General features: G+C 38.1%; 1 pseudogene; it reads left to right on the top strand.

Moving 5' to 3' along the window:
* The first annotated feature begins 7,291 nt into the window (after nucleotides 1-7,291).
* LOC101349884 (ubiquitin-like-conjugating enzyme ATG10 pseudogene) lies at nucleotides 7,292-7,833 on the top strand (annotated as a pseudogene).
* The last annotated feature ends 3,819 nt before the right edge of the window (nucleotides 7,834-11,652 follow it).

Below are 11,652 nucleotides of genomic sequence, written 5' to 3'. Positions count from 1 at the left end.
TCCTTCGGACTAATCTTTTCCTTGTATCCTGTTCTCTTCATTCTCCCTTGCTCCCGAAGGGATGAGACCAGTGGAGTATCTTAGATGGCTGCTTACAGGCTTTTAAGACCCCAGACGCTACTCACCAAGGTAGAATGTAGAACATTGCCTTAATAAACAGTGTAATGCCAATTGAGCTAGATGTTCCCCAAGACCATGGTCCCCACAGCCCTCCACCGAGAAATTCAGTCCCTCAGGGAGTTTGGGTGTGTCTATGTATGTGAAAGTAGTTTTGCTGAACTTTTAGAAGGGACATGATTCACACTTCTCCCTCTTCTGTTGTTTTTATGTAGTATCTAAAAATAAGGTGACTTGCTTTTTGAGATTTCCTAGCTCTTTCCTCCTTACCATTTTTATCTGGACTTAATGTTTCCTTTGTCTATATTGTCCCCATCTGGATCAATTTTGATCTCCCAGCAGTTTCTCTTCAATGTGGACTTTGTCCTGGAAGGAGGCCCTGGCTTGTCAATTTTGAGAGTTCCTGTGACTTAGACTGCTCTGGTCCTTTCATATTTAACCCCAACTCATGCATTCCCCTACTATTTAATTTGGAAGAGCCAGTCTCTGTTTTAGCTGCTACTTTCAAATTGGTCTATTCTGCTTTCCAGAGAATACCTGTTGACTAATTTTGATTTTCTTCTTTTTAAGTCCATCAAGCATTCTGTTGCTTCCTTCTGCTTTATCTTTCACAGATGAGGGTATCATGTAGGTTTGTGCATGGATTTTCCTCTCCTCACTTGATGAGGTCATGGGAATACTTTGTTGTCTAGCTTCATTGTAAATGTTGTCCATGTGTTTTAATTTTGCTATCTATTGCTCTGCTGTTTTTTCTAATTTTTTTTTTTTAAATTCTGGAGATTGTAGAATTGGAGTTCAGGAAGCATAAGTGACTCTCTAAAAACCATATGGCTGATTTGTAATAGAGCTGACAGTAGTGCACATGTTTTTCTAGTCCAGTGTTGTTTGTTTTTTAATTCAAAATCAGACTAAAATAATTATAAATTCTTGTGCAGTTGTTGTAAAAAATAATACAGAGAGATCCCTTGTACAATTTGCCCACTAGCACCAGTTGCCACTGAGTCAATTCTGACTCATGGCAACCCCATGTGTGTCAGAGTAGACCTGTGCTCAATAGAGTTTTCAATGACTGATTTTTCAGAAGTCATCATGGATTGAATTGTGTCCCCCCAAAATATCTGTCAACTTAGCTAGGTCATGATTCCCAGTATGGTATATTATTGTGCAATCTGATGTGATTTCCTTATATATTATTAACTCTATCACTATGATAAGATTATACGTGATCTCCTTATGTGTTGTATACTCTATCATTATGATGAGGTTATACTGATGACGCCTACAAGATTAGATAGTGTCTTAACCCAATCTCTTTTGAGGTATAAAAGAGAGAAGTGAGCAGAGACACATGGGAACCTCATACCATCAAGAAAGCAATTCTGGGAGCAGAGTGCGTCCTTTGGACCTGAGGTTCCTGCGCAGAGAAGCTCCCAGACCAAGGGAAGACTGATGCATCACAAGGACCTTCTTCCAGAGCCTACAGAGAGGCAGGGCCTTCTCCTGGAGCTGATGCCCTGAATTTGGACTTGTAGCCTGCTGGACTGTGAGAGCATAAGCTTCTCTTTGTTAAAAGCCATCCACTTGTGGTATTTCTGTTATAGCAGCGCTAAATGACTAAGATAGAAGTAAATCACCAGGCCTTTCTTTCGAAGTGCCCTGGGTGGACTCAAACCCCTAACCTTTCAGTTAGCAGCCAAGCACATTAACCATTTGCACCACCACCCAGGGAATCCAAGTTAAATATGCACTTACTATAAGACCCAGCAATCCCTCTCATAGATATTACCCAAGTTAAATGGAAACCTATGTTCACATAAATACCTGTACATAAATATTGTACTATAATTTGGCTAATAGAATAGAGACTTCAGTGGCCACACATGACAAAAAATACAGATCTTATAAAATTATGTCAGAAAATTACTAAACAAACAAATAACAACAAACAGCAACAACAAACTATGGGGAATGGAAAGAATCTGATTTCCAGGGTTGCTACATTATAATAGTCAAAATGTTTAGTTCTCAAGAAAAAAAATTATGAGAAAAGAAAGTATGGCCTATTCACAGGAGATTAATAGACACAGTCCCTGAGGATGCCCAGACATTGGACTTACTAAACGAAGACTTTAAATAAACTATTTTAAATATACTGAAAGAGCTAAAAGAAACCATGGGAAACCAGGAGAAGCTATAGCTCCTCAAATACAGAATATCAATACAGATACAGAAAATACACAAAGGAATCAAATAGAAATTCTGGAGTTAAAAAGTACAATATCTGAAAAGAAAATCTCATTAGATTTTAGTAGATTTGAGCAGGCAGAAGAAAGAATCACTGAAATTGAAAATACACCAATTGCGAACATCTAGTCTGAGGAGCAAAAAGTAAAAAGAATGAAGAGACCTGTGGAACATCATCAAACATACCAACATATGCATAATGAGAGTCACAGAGTGAGGAAAGAAAATGGCAGAAAGAATATTGGAAGAAATAATGACTGAAATCTTTCCAAATTTGATGAAGGACAACAAAGAAGTTCAATGAACACCAAATAGGGTAAACCCAAACAGATCCACACTTTATAATTAAATTGTTGAAAGACAAAGACAAAGAGAGAATCTTGGAGATAGCAACAGAGAAGTGACTTGTCAAGTACAAGGGATCCTCAATAAGATCAACAGTTGATTTCTCATCTGAATCCATGCACCTCAAAAGGCAGAGGGGTGGCATACATAGAGTGCTGAAAGAAAAAAAAAAAGAATTCTATATCCAGCAAAACTATCCTTTAAAAATGAAGGAGAAATTAAGATATTCCCAGATAAACAAAAACTGGAGACTGTAGACCTGCTCTACGAAAAAATGCTAAAGGGAGTTCATCAGGCTGAAATAAAAGGACACTAACCAGTAACTTGAAACAATATGAAGAAATAAAGAATACTGCTAATGGAAACTGCATAGGTAAATATAAAATCCAATGATATTGTATTTTTGGTTTGTAGCACTTCTTTTTTTAATATATGATTTAAAAGACAAATGCACAAAACAATAATTATAAATCTATGTTTATGGGCACACAATGTATAAAGATGTAATTTGTGACAATAATATAATGGAAGGAGAGCTGTATAGTAGCAAAATTTTTGCATACTATTGAAACTAAGTTTGTATTAATTAAAACTAGATTGTTGTAAGTTAATGTTTATTATAATCCCCAAAGTTACCACTAAGGAAAAAACTACAAATTGTACAGTATAAGAAATGGGAAAAGAATAAAAACAGTGTACTAGAAAAAATCAATTCAACACAAAAGATGGCAGTAATGGAGGAATTGAGGAACAAAAAGGATATAAAATAAATAATAGATGGATATAGATAGATATTATCTTGGTCATCTAGTGCTGGTATAGCAGAAATACCACAAGTGGATGGCTTTAACAAAGAGAAATTTATTTTCTCACAGTCTAGTAAGCTAGAAGTCCAAATTCAGGGCATCAGCTCCAGGGGAAGCCTTTCTGTCTCTGTTGGCTCTGGAGGAAGGTCCTTCTCATCAATCTTCCCTTGGTCTGGGAGCTTCTCAGTGCAGGAACCTCTAGTCCAAAGGACGCACTGTGCTCCCAGCGCTGCTTTCTTGGTATGAGATCCCCCTGTCTCTCTGCTTGCTTCTCTCTTTTATATCCCAAAAGAAAATGGCTCAAGACAAAATCCAATCTTGTAGATTGAGTCCTGCCTCATTAACATAACTCCCGCCTATCCCCTCTCATTAACAACATATGGGCAGTATTTACAACACATAGGAAAATCACATCAGATGACAAAATGGTGGACAGTCACACAGTACTGGCAATCATGGCCTACCCAAATCGATACGCATATTTTTGGGGGACACAAGTCAATCCATGACAGATATATAGCATATATTGTTAAAAAATAGCAAAATGGCAGAAGTAAACCCTTTCTTATCAGTAATTACATTAAATGTAAATGAATTAAACTCTTCAATTAAAACATAGAGATCAGCAAAACAGATTGGAAAAACACGGTCCAACTGTATGCTATCTATAAGAGACTCAATTTAGATCCAAAACCATAAATAGACTGAAAATGAAAAGATATTCCATGAAAATAATAACCAAAAGAGAACTAGGGTGGTTATACTAATATCAGATGAAATAGACTTTAAGTAAAAAATTGTTACCAGAGACACAGAAGGACATTATATATTGATAAAAGGGCCAATCCATCAGAAAGATGTAATAGTTATAAATATATGTGCACATAACAAAAGAGCCCCAAAATATATGAAGCAAAAACTGACAGCATTGAAGGGAGAAATAGTTCTACAATAATAGTTGGAGACTTCAATATCCCATTTTTAATAATGAATACAACAACCAGACAGAATAAAAACAAGGAAATACAGGTCTTAAATAACACTGTAAACCAACTAGACCTGAGAGACATATAGAACTGTCCATCCAACAACAGCAAAATACACATTTTTCTCAAGTGCCCATGGAACATTCTCTAAGACAGATTATATGTTAGGCCACAAAACAAATCTCAATCAATTTTAAAATATTGAAATCATACAAAATATCTCCTCCAATAACAATAGAATGAAACTAGTAATCAATGGTAAATCTAGTAAAACTAGTAAATCTGGAAAATTCCAAAATATATGAAAATTAAACAATACACTATTAAACAACCAGTGAGTAAAAGAAGATTCACAAGGGAAATTAGAAAATACTTTGAGATGAATGAAAACAAAAGCATAACACACCAGAACTTTTCGGAGGCAACGAAAACAGTGTTTAGAGGGAAATTTATAGCTCTAAAAGCCTACATTAAAAAAAGAAAGATCTCAAATAAAAAAACCTAACTTTATACCTTGAGGAAGTCAAACTACACTCAAAGCCATTAATTTTGTAGTTGGTTGCCGTCCATCGAGTTGGTTCTGACTCATGATGACCTTATGTATAACAGAATGAAATGCTGCCCAGTCCTGCACCATGTTCATGGTCTAGTAGAAGGAGATCATGAGCCAGTAGAAGGAGGGAAATAATAAAGATTAGAGTGGATATAAGTGAAAACCAACCAAAAACCCATTGCTGTTGAGTCAATTCCTACTCATAGCAACCCTTTAGGACAGAGTAGAACTGTCCCATAGAGTTTCCAAGGAGTGCCTGGTGGATTCGAACTGCTGACCTTTTGGTTAGCAGCCATAGCTCTTAACCACTATGCCACCAGGTTTTCCATAGCGAAATAGAGAATAAAATAACAACAGAGAGAATCAATGAAACCAAAAGTTGGTTCTTTGAAAAATAAAAAAGAAGAAAATTGACAAACCTTTGACTAGACTGATGAAGAAAAAGAGAAGATTAAAATTACTAATATCAGAAATGAAAGTGGAGACATACTACCAATCTTAGAGAAATAAAAAAACATTATAAGGGAATACTATGAACAAGTGTACACCATTAGATACTCTAGCAAAAAATGGACAAATTTCTAGAAATGCACACAAACTGCCAGAACTGACTCAAGAATAAAAATAAAATCTGAATAGACCTGTAACAAATAAAGAGATAGAATCAGTAATCAAAAACCTCCCAACACAAGAAAGCTCAGGACCAGATGGCTTTACTGGAGAATTTGATCAAATGTTTAAAGAAGAATTAACACCAATCCTTCTCAGACCATTCCAAAATGTAGAAGAGAGAATACTTCCCAACTCATTCTATGGGACCAGTATTACCCTGACACCAAAACCAGACAAAGACATCACAAGAAAAGAAAACTACAGACCAATATCTCTTATGAATATGGATGCAAAAATCTTCAACAAAATACTAGCAAACCAAATTCAGCAACACATAAAAAGAATTATACACTATGACCAAGAGGGATTTATCCCAGGAATGCAAGGTTGATTTAACATCTGAAAGTCAATTAATATAATACATCATATCAATAAAGAGCCTTGGTGGCAAAATGATTAAATGCTTGGCTGCTAACCAAAAGGTTGTCAGTTCAAACCCACCCAGCAGCTCCAAGGGAGAAAAGACCTGGCGATCTGCTCCCATAAAGATTGTTGTTGTTGTTGTTGAACCGTCGAATGGGTTCCGACTCATAGTGACCCTATGTACAACAGAACGAAACACTGCCCGGTCCTTCACCATCCTCACAGTCATCGCTGTTTGAGCCCATTGTTGCAGTCACTGTGTCAATCCATCTCATTGAGTGTCTTCCTATTTTTTGCTGACCCTCCACCTTACCAAGCATGACATTCTTCTCCAGGGACCGGTCCCTCCTGATAACATTTCCAAAGTTTGTGAGATGAACTCTCACCATCCTCGCTTCCAAGGAGCACTCTGGCTGTACTTCTTCCAAAACAGACTTCTTTGTTCTTCTGGTAGTCCATGGTATATTCAATATTCTTTGCCAACACAGTAATTCAAAGGCATTAATTCTTCTTCGATCTTCCTTATTCATTGTCCAGCTCGTTCCACGTCCTCTTCTGAATCTGGATTGAATTTCTGGCAGTTCCCTGTCAATGTACTGCTGCAACTGCTTTTGAATTATCTTCATGCAATGTTTTACTTGCGTTTGATATTAATTATATTGTCCGATAATTTCTGCATTCTGTTGGATCACCTTTTGGAATGGGAACAAATATGGATCACTTCCAGTCGGTTGGCCTGGTAGCTGTCTTTCAAATTTCTTGGCAAAGATGAGTGAATGTTTCTAGCATTACATCTGATGGTTGAAACATCTCAATTGATACTCTGTCAATTCCTGGAGACTTGTTTTTTGCCAATGCCTTCAGTGCAGCTTGAGCTTCTTCCTTCAGTGCCATCGGTTCTTGATCATATGCTACCTCCTGAAATGGTTGAATATCAACCAATTCTTTTTGGTACAGTGACCCTGTGTATTCCTTCCATCTTCTCTTGATACTTCCTAAGTCATTCAATATTTTGCCCATAGAATCCTTCAATATTGCAACTTGAAGCAGAGATGGGGGAAGAGAAATGCCAAGATGCATGAAGATCATCTAGGAGCAGAAGCTCGCAAGAGGCAAGGATCTTCCTTCAGAGACGATAAAGAGAGAAAGAATTCCAATAGAGCTGGTGCCCTGAATTCAGACTTCTAGCCTCCTAAACTGGCTGTTCTGATGGCTACATGATCAAAACACATTTTCAAATTAAAAATGGGACTGTAGGGTCACATCCAGTAACATCTGTCCATGTACAGACATGCTTTCCTACTGAGGAGGCTTTAGAGCTATTCCCAGTAGGAAGTGACAGAGACTGCAGCGACACTGGAAGTGATTAAATATTAGTGTCATGTCTTGCATTCCTGTAGCTACCAAGTGCCTGTGCTTTACTTTGGGGAAATCTTTTTAGACGGAAGAAATTTAACTCTGAAGGACCTATGGAAAAGAGTCCATGAGTGCTACTGGAGGCGCTTTCTGCAGGGACCATGGGATACCATTACCCAACAGGAACACCCAATACTTGGGCGACACTTTTTTCTACATCATCCCTGCAAGGTGAATGAATTTATGATTCTTATATTAAAGAATTCCCAAAAAATCAATAGAAACATCAACTGCATCACGTCATGGCTGAGTATGAATCTAGGGCTAGTTGTTGGGCTGAACTATACTGACACCTCTGAGCTATACTAACACCACCTATCAGGATGAATGAAATGTTGACTGACAAGTTTGTCATACTGTGGTGGCTTGCATGTTGCTGTGCTGCTGGAAGCTATGCCTCTGATATTTCAAATACCAGCAGGGTCACCCATGGTGGACAGGTTTCAGTGGAGCTTCCAGACTAAGACAGACTGGGAAGAAGGACCTAGAGATCTACTTCTACTTCTAAAAAAAAGTGGCCAGTGAAAACCTTATGGATAGCAGTGGAACTTTGCCTGATATAGTGCCAGAAGATGAGCCCCTCAGGTTGGAAGGCTCTGAAAATACAAGTGGGAAGAGCTGGCTCCTCAAAGTAGAGTTGACCTTAATGACGCAGATGGAGTAAAGCTTTTGGGATCTTCATTTGCTGATGTAGCATGACTCAAAATGAGAAGAAACAGTTTCAAACATCCATTAATAATCGGTACGTGGAATGTACAAAGTATGAATCAAGGAAAATTGGAAGTTGTCAAAAATGAAATGGAACTCATAAAGATTGATACCTTAGGCATTAGTCAGCCGAAATGGATTGGTAAGGGTCATTTTGAATTGGACAATCGTATGATCTACTATGCCAGGAACGACAAATTGAAGAAACATGGTGTAGCATTCATCATCAAAAAGAACATTTCAAGATCTATCCTGAAGTACAACACTGTCAGAGATAGAATAATATCCATATGCCTACAAGGAAGACCAGTTAATATGACTATTATTCAAATTTACACACCAACCACTAAGGCAAAAGATGAAGAAATTGAAGATTTTAACCAACTTCTGCAGTCTAAAATTGATCAAACATGGAATCAAGATGCATTGATAATTACTGGTGATAGGAATGAGAAAGTTGAAAACAAAGAAGAAGGATAGGTGGTTGAAAAATATGGCCTTGGTGATAGAAATGATGCTGGAGATGGCGTGATAGAATTTTGCAAGACCAATGACTTATTTATTGCAAATGCCTTTTTTCAACAACATAAACGACAATATAGATGTGGACCTCACCGGATGGAACACACAGGAATCAAATCAACTACATCTGTGGAACAGGTGATGGAGAAGCTCAATATCATCAGTCGGAATAAGGCCAGGGGCTGTCTGTGGAACAGACCATCAATTGCTCATATGAAAGTTCAAGTTGAAACTGAAAAAATTAAAATAAGCCCACAAGAGCCAAAGTACAACCTTGAGTATATCTCACCTGAATTTAGAGACCATCTCAGTAACAGATTTGATGCACTGAACACTAATAACAAAAGAGCAGAGGAGTTGTGGGATGACATCAAGGACATCATACATAAAGAAAGCAAAAGGTCTTTAAAATGACAGAAAAGAAAGAAAAGACCAAACTGGATGTCAGAAGAGACTCTGAAACTTGCCCTTGAACGTAGAGTAGCTAAAGCAGATGGAAGGAATGATGAGGCAAAAGAGCTGAACACAAGATTTCAAAGGGTGGCTCGAGAAGACAAAGTAAAGTATTGTAATGAAATGTGCAAAGACCTGGGGTTAGAAAACCAAGAGGTAAGAGCATTTCTCAAGCTGAAAGAACTGAAGAAAAAATTCAAGGCTTAAGTTGCAATATTGAAGGAATATATTGACGAAAACCCTATAGGGCAGTTCTACTCTGTCAAATGGGGTTGCTATGAGTCAGAATCGACTCAATCGCACCCAAAAACAACAACATCATATCAATAGAGTAAAAAACAGAAATCACATGATCATATAAAAAAAAAATCAAACCTACTGCCATTGAGTAGATTCTGACTTATAGTGACCTTTTAGGACTATAGGGTACTATAGTATATATACTATAGTACCCTATAGGTGTAGAACTGCCCTATGGGGTTTCCAAGGCTGTAATCTTTACAGAAGCAGACTGCCACATCTTTCTCCCTTGGAGCTGCTGGTGGGTTCAAACCACCATCCTTTCACCCTGCTACACCAGGGCTCCTTCATCATGTCAATAGACAAAGAAAACCCATTTGACAAAATACAACACCCTTTCATGATAAAAAAGACCCAACAAATTAGTGATAGAAGGGAACATCATGAGCCTGATAAAAGGCATTTACAAAATAACAAGTGTTATTGAAGATGTAGAGAAATCGGAACCTTCGTACATTGCTGGTGGAAATGTAAAATGGTGAAGCTGCTGTGAAAACCAGTCTGGCAATTCTTCAAAAAGTTAAACATAGAATTACCATATGACCAAAGATTTCCACTCCTAGGTACATACCCCCAAAATTTGAAAACAGAGACTCAAGTCAATATTTGTATACCAATGTTCATTACAGCATTATTCACAATAGCTAAAAGGTAAAAACAACCCAATTGCCCATCAACAGATTAATGAATAAACAAATTGTGGTATATCCACACAACAGAATATTATTCAGCCTTAAAAAGGAATGATGTTCTAATATGTGCTACAACATGAATGAACCTTGGATATATTATCCTAAGTGAACAAAGCCAGATACAAAAGCTCACATATTGTATGATTCCATTTATATGAAATATTTAGAAGAGGCAAATCCATAGAAACAGAAAGCAAGAGGGTGTTGCAAGAGGAGGCAGATGAAGCAGATAGGGACAAGGCCTCACAGGTATTTCAGGCCACATTAAGGAAATCTATTTTTATCCTAACTGCAATGTGAAGCCCAACAGTGCTTTAAACAGGGGCTAAAGGTGACCTCAGCCAATTTATTTTGGAAAGGTCACTGTGGCTACAGTGAGGTGAGAAGATTAGAGATTGGGGTGAGAGGTGTTTTAGCAATAGTATGTGCGGAAAAGACTTTGGGGTTTACTTTACAGAGGGGGTGACCCGGACCATGTCCTAGACACAACTCACTTTTCCAATTACAGCAGTGGTAGGAGAGAGTGGAGGCCTTGCACTGCTCGTGGTGTGAACCTCACGGGGTTTGGCTCTTTCCTAAACCTCTGTAGGAATTCATCTCCCTTGCGATTTCTTAGCCTTCTGTGTCTTGGTCCCATGATCAGTGCCTCTGCAGTGTTTAGCCCCTAGACACTCTGTCAATGATTAAATGCATCTGATGCAACAGCTCACAACTTTTTAATAACTCCCATTGCTCCTTTGCCCTCGACAGCCTGGGCCCATCTTTATTTCATGAATTAAGCCTAAGTTTTGTCCCCTCAGGAATGTCCCTTCCCTTAAGGACAATCCCATATGTGGTCCTAGTCTGAGAGAGGCCAGGAGAAGGATGGGGCTGCAGGAGAAGTGTGGCCTGGAATATGGGAAGCTAAGTCCCCTTGGCTACCTTGGGCTGCTTGGGCTGGAGGTAGGTGATGGTGTTGGGAATCTCTATCTTCTCTTATTCAGAGGAGGAACCTTTTGTCTTCCCCCCCACCTGTGTCTCTCCTCTCCTCTTCCTCACTCTCCCTTTACCTCAGTGTGCTAAAGTGTCTCCTTCCCTGAACTCTTCCCCTTACACATCAGGGCCATCTTAGCCCTTGAGAGGGCTGATGCTGAGCAACGCTGAGAAGTTTGTCAGCTCATGAATTCTCTTTTTTAGTCACCTTATAATACTTCTTTTGCTTTTTTTAATTAAAAAAAATTGATTGTAGTAAATACATATACAACACAACATTTGCCATTTCAACATTCTTTTTTTTTTTTTTTTCCTTTTAAACAGCTTTATTGAGGTATATTTGACAGATAATAAACTGCACACATTTACATTGTACAATTTGGTAAGTTTAGAGGTAAATGTATACACTCGTGAAACCATCACCATAATCAAGAAAGTAAACAAATCCATCATGACCAAAAGCTTCCTCATGCCCCTTACCTCCTGCCCTTCCTTGCCCCCCC

The sequence above is a fragment of the Trichechus manatus genome, unplaced genomic scaffold, assembly GCF_000243295.1.
Source record: "Trichechus manatus latirostris isolate Lorelei unplaced genomic scaffold, TriManLat1.0 scaffold00054, whole genome shotgun sequence".
Taxonomy (NCBI): domain Eukaryota; kingdom Metazoa; phylum Chordata; class Mammalia; order Sirenia; family Trichechidae; genus Trichechus; species Trichechus manatus.
The sequence above is the reverse complement of the archived record's forward strand: the minus strand, read 5'-3'. Positions and strand labels throughout refer to the sequence as shown.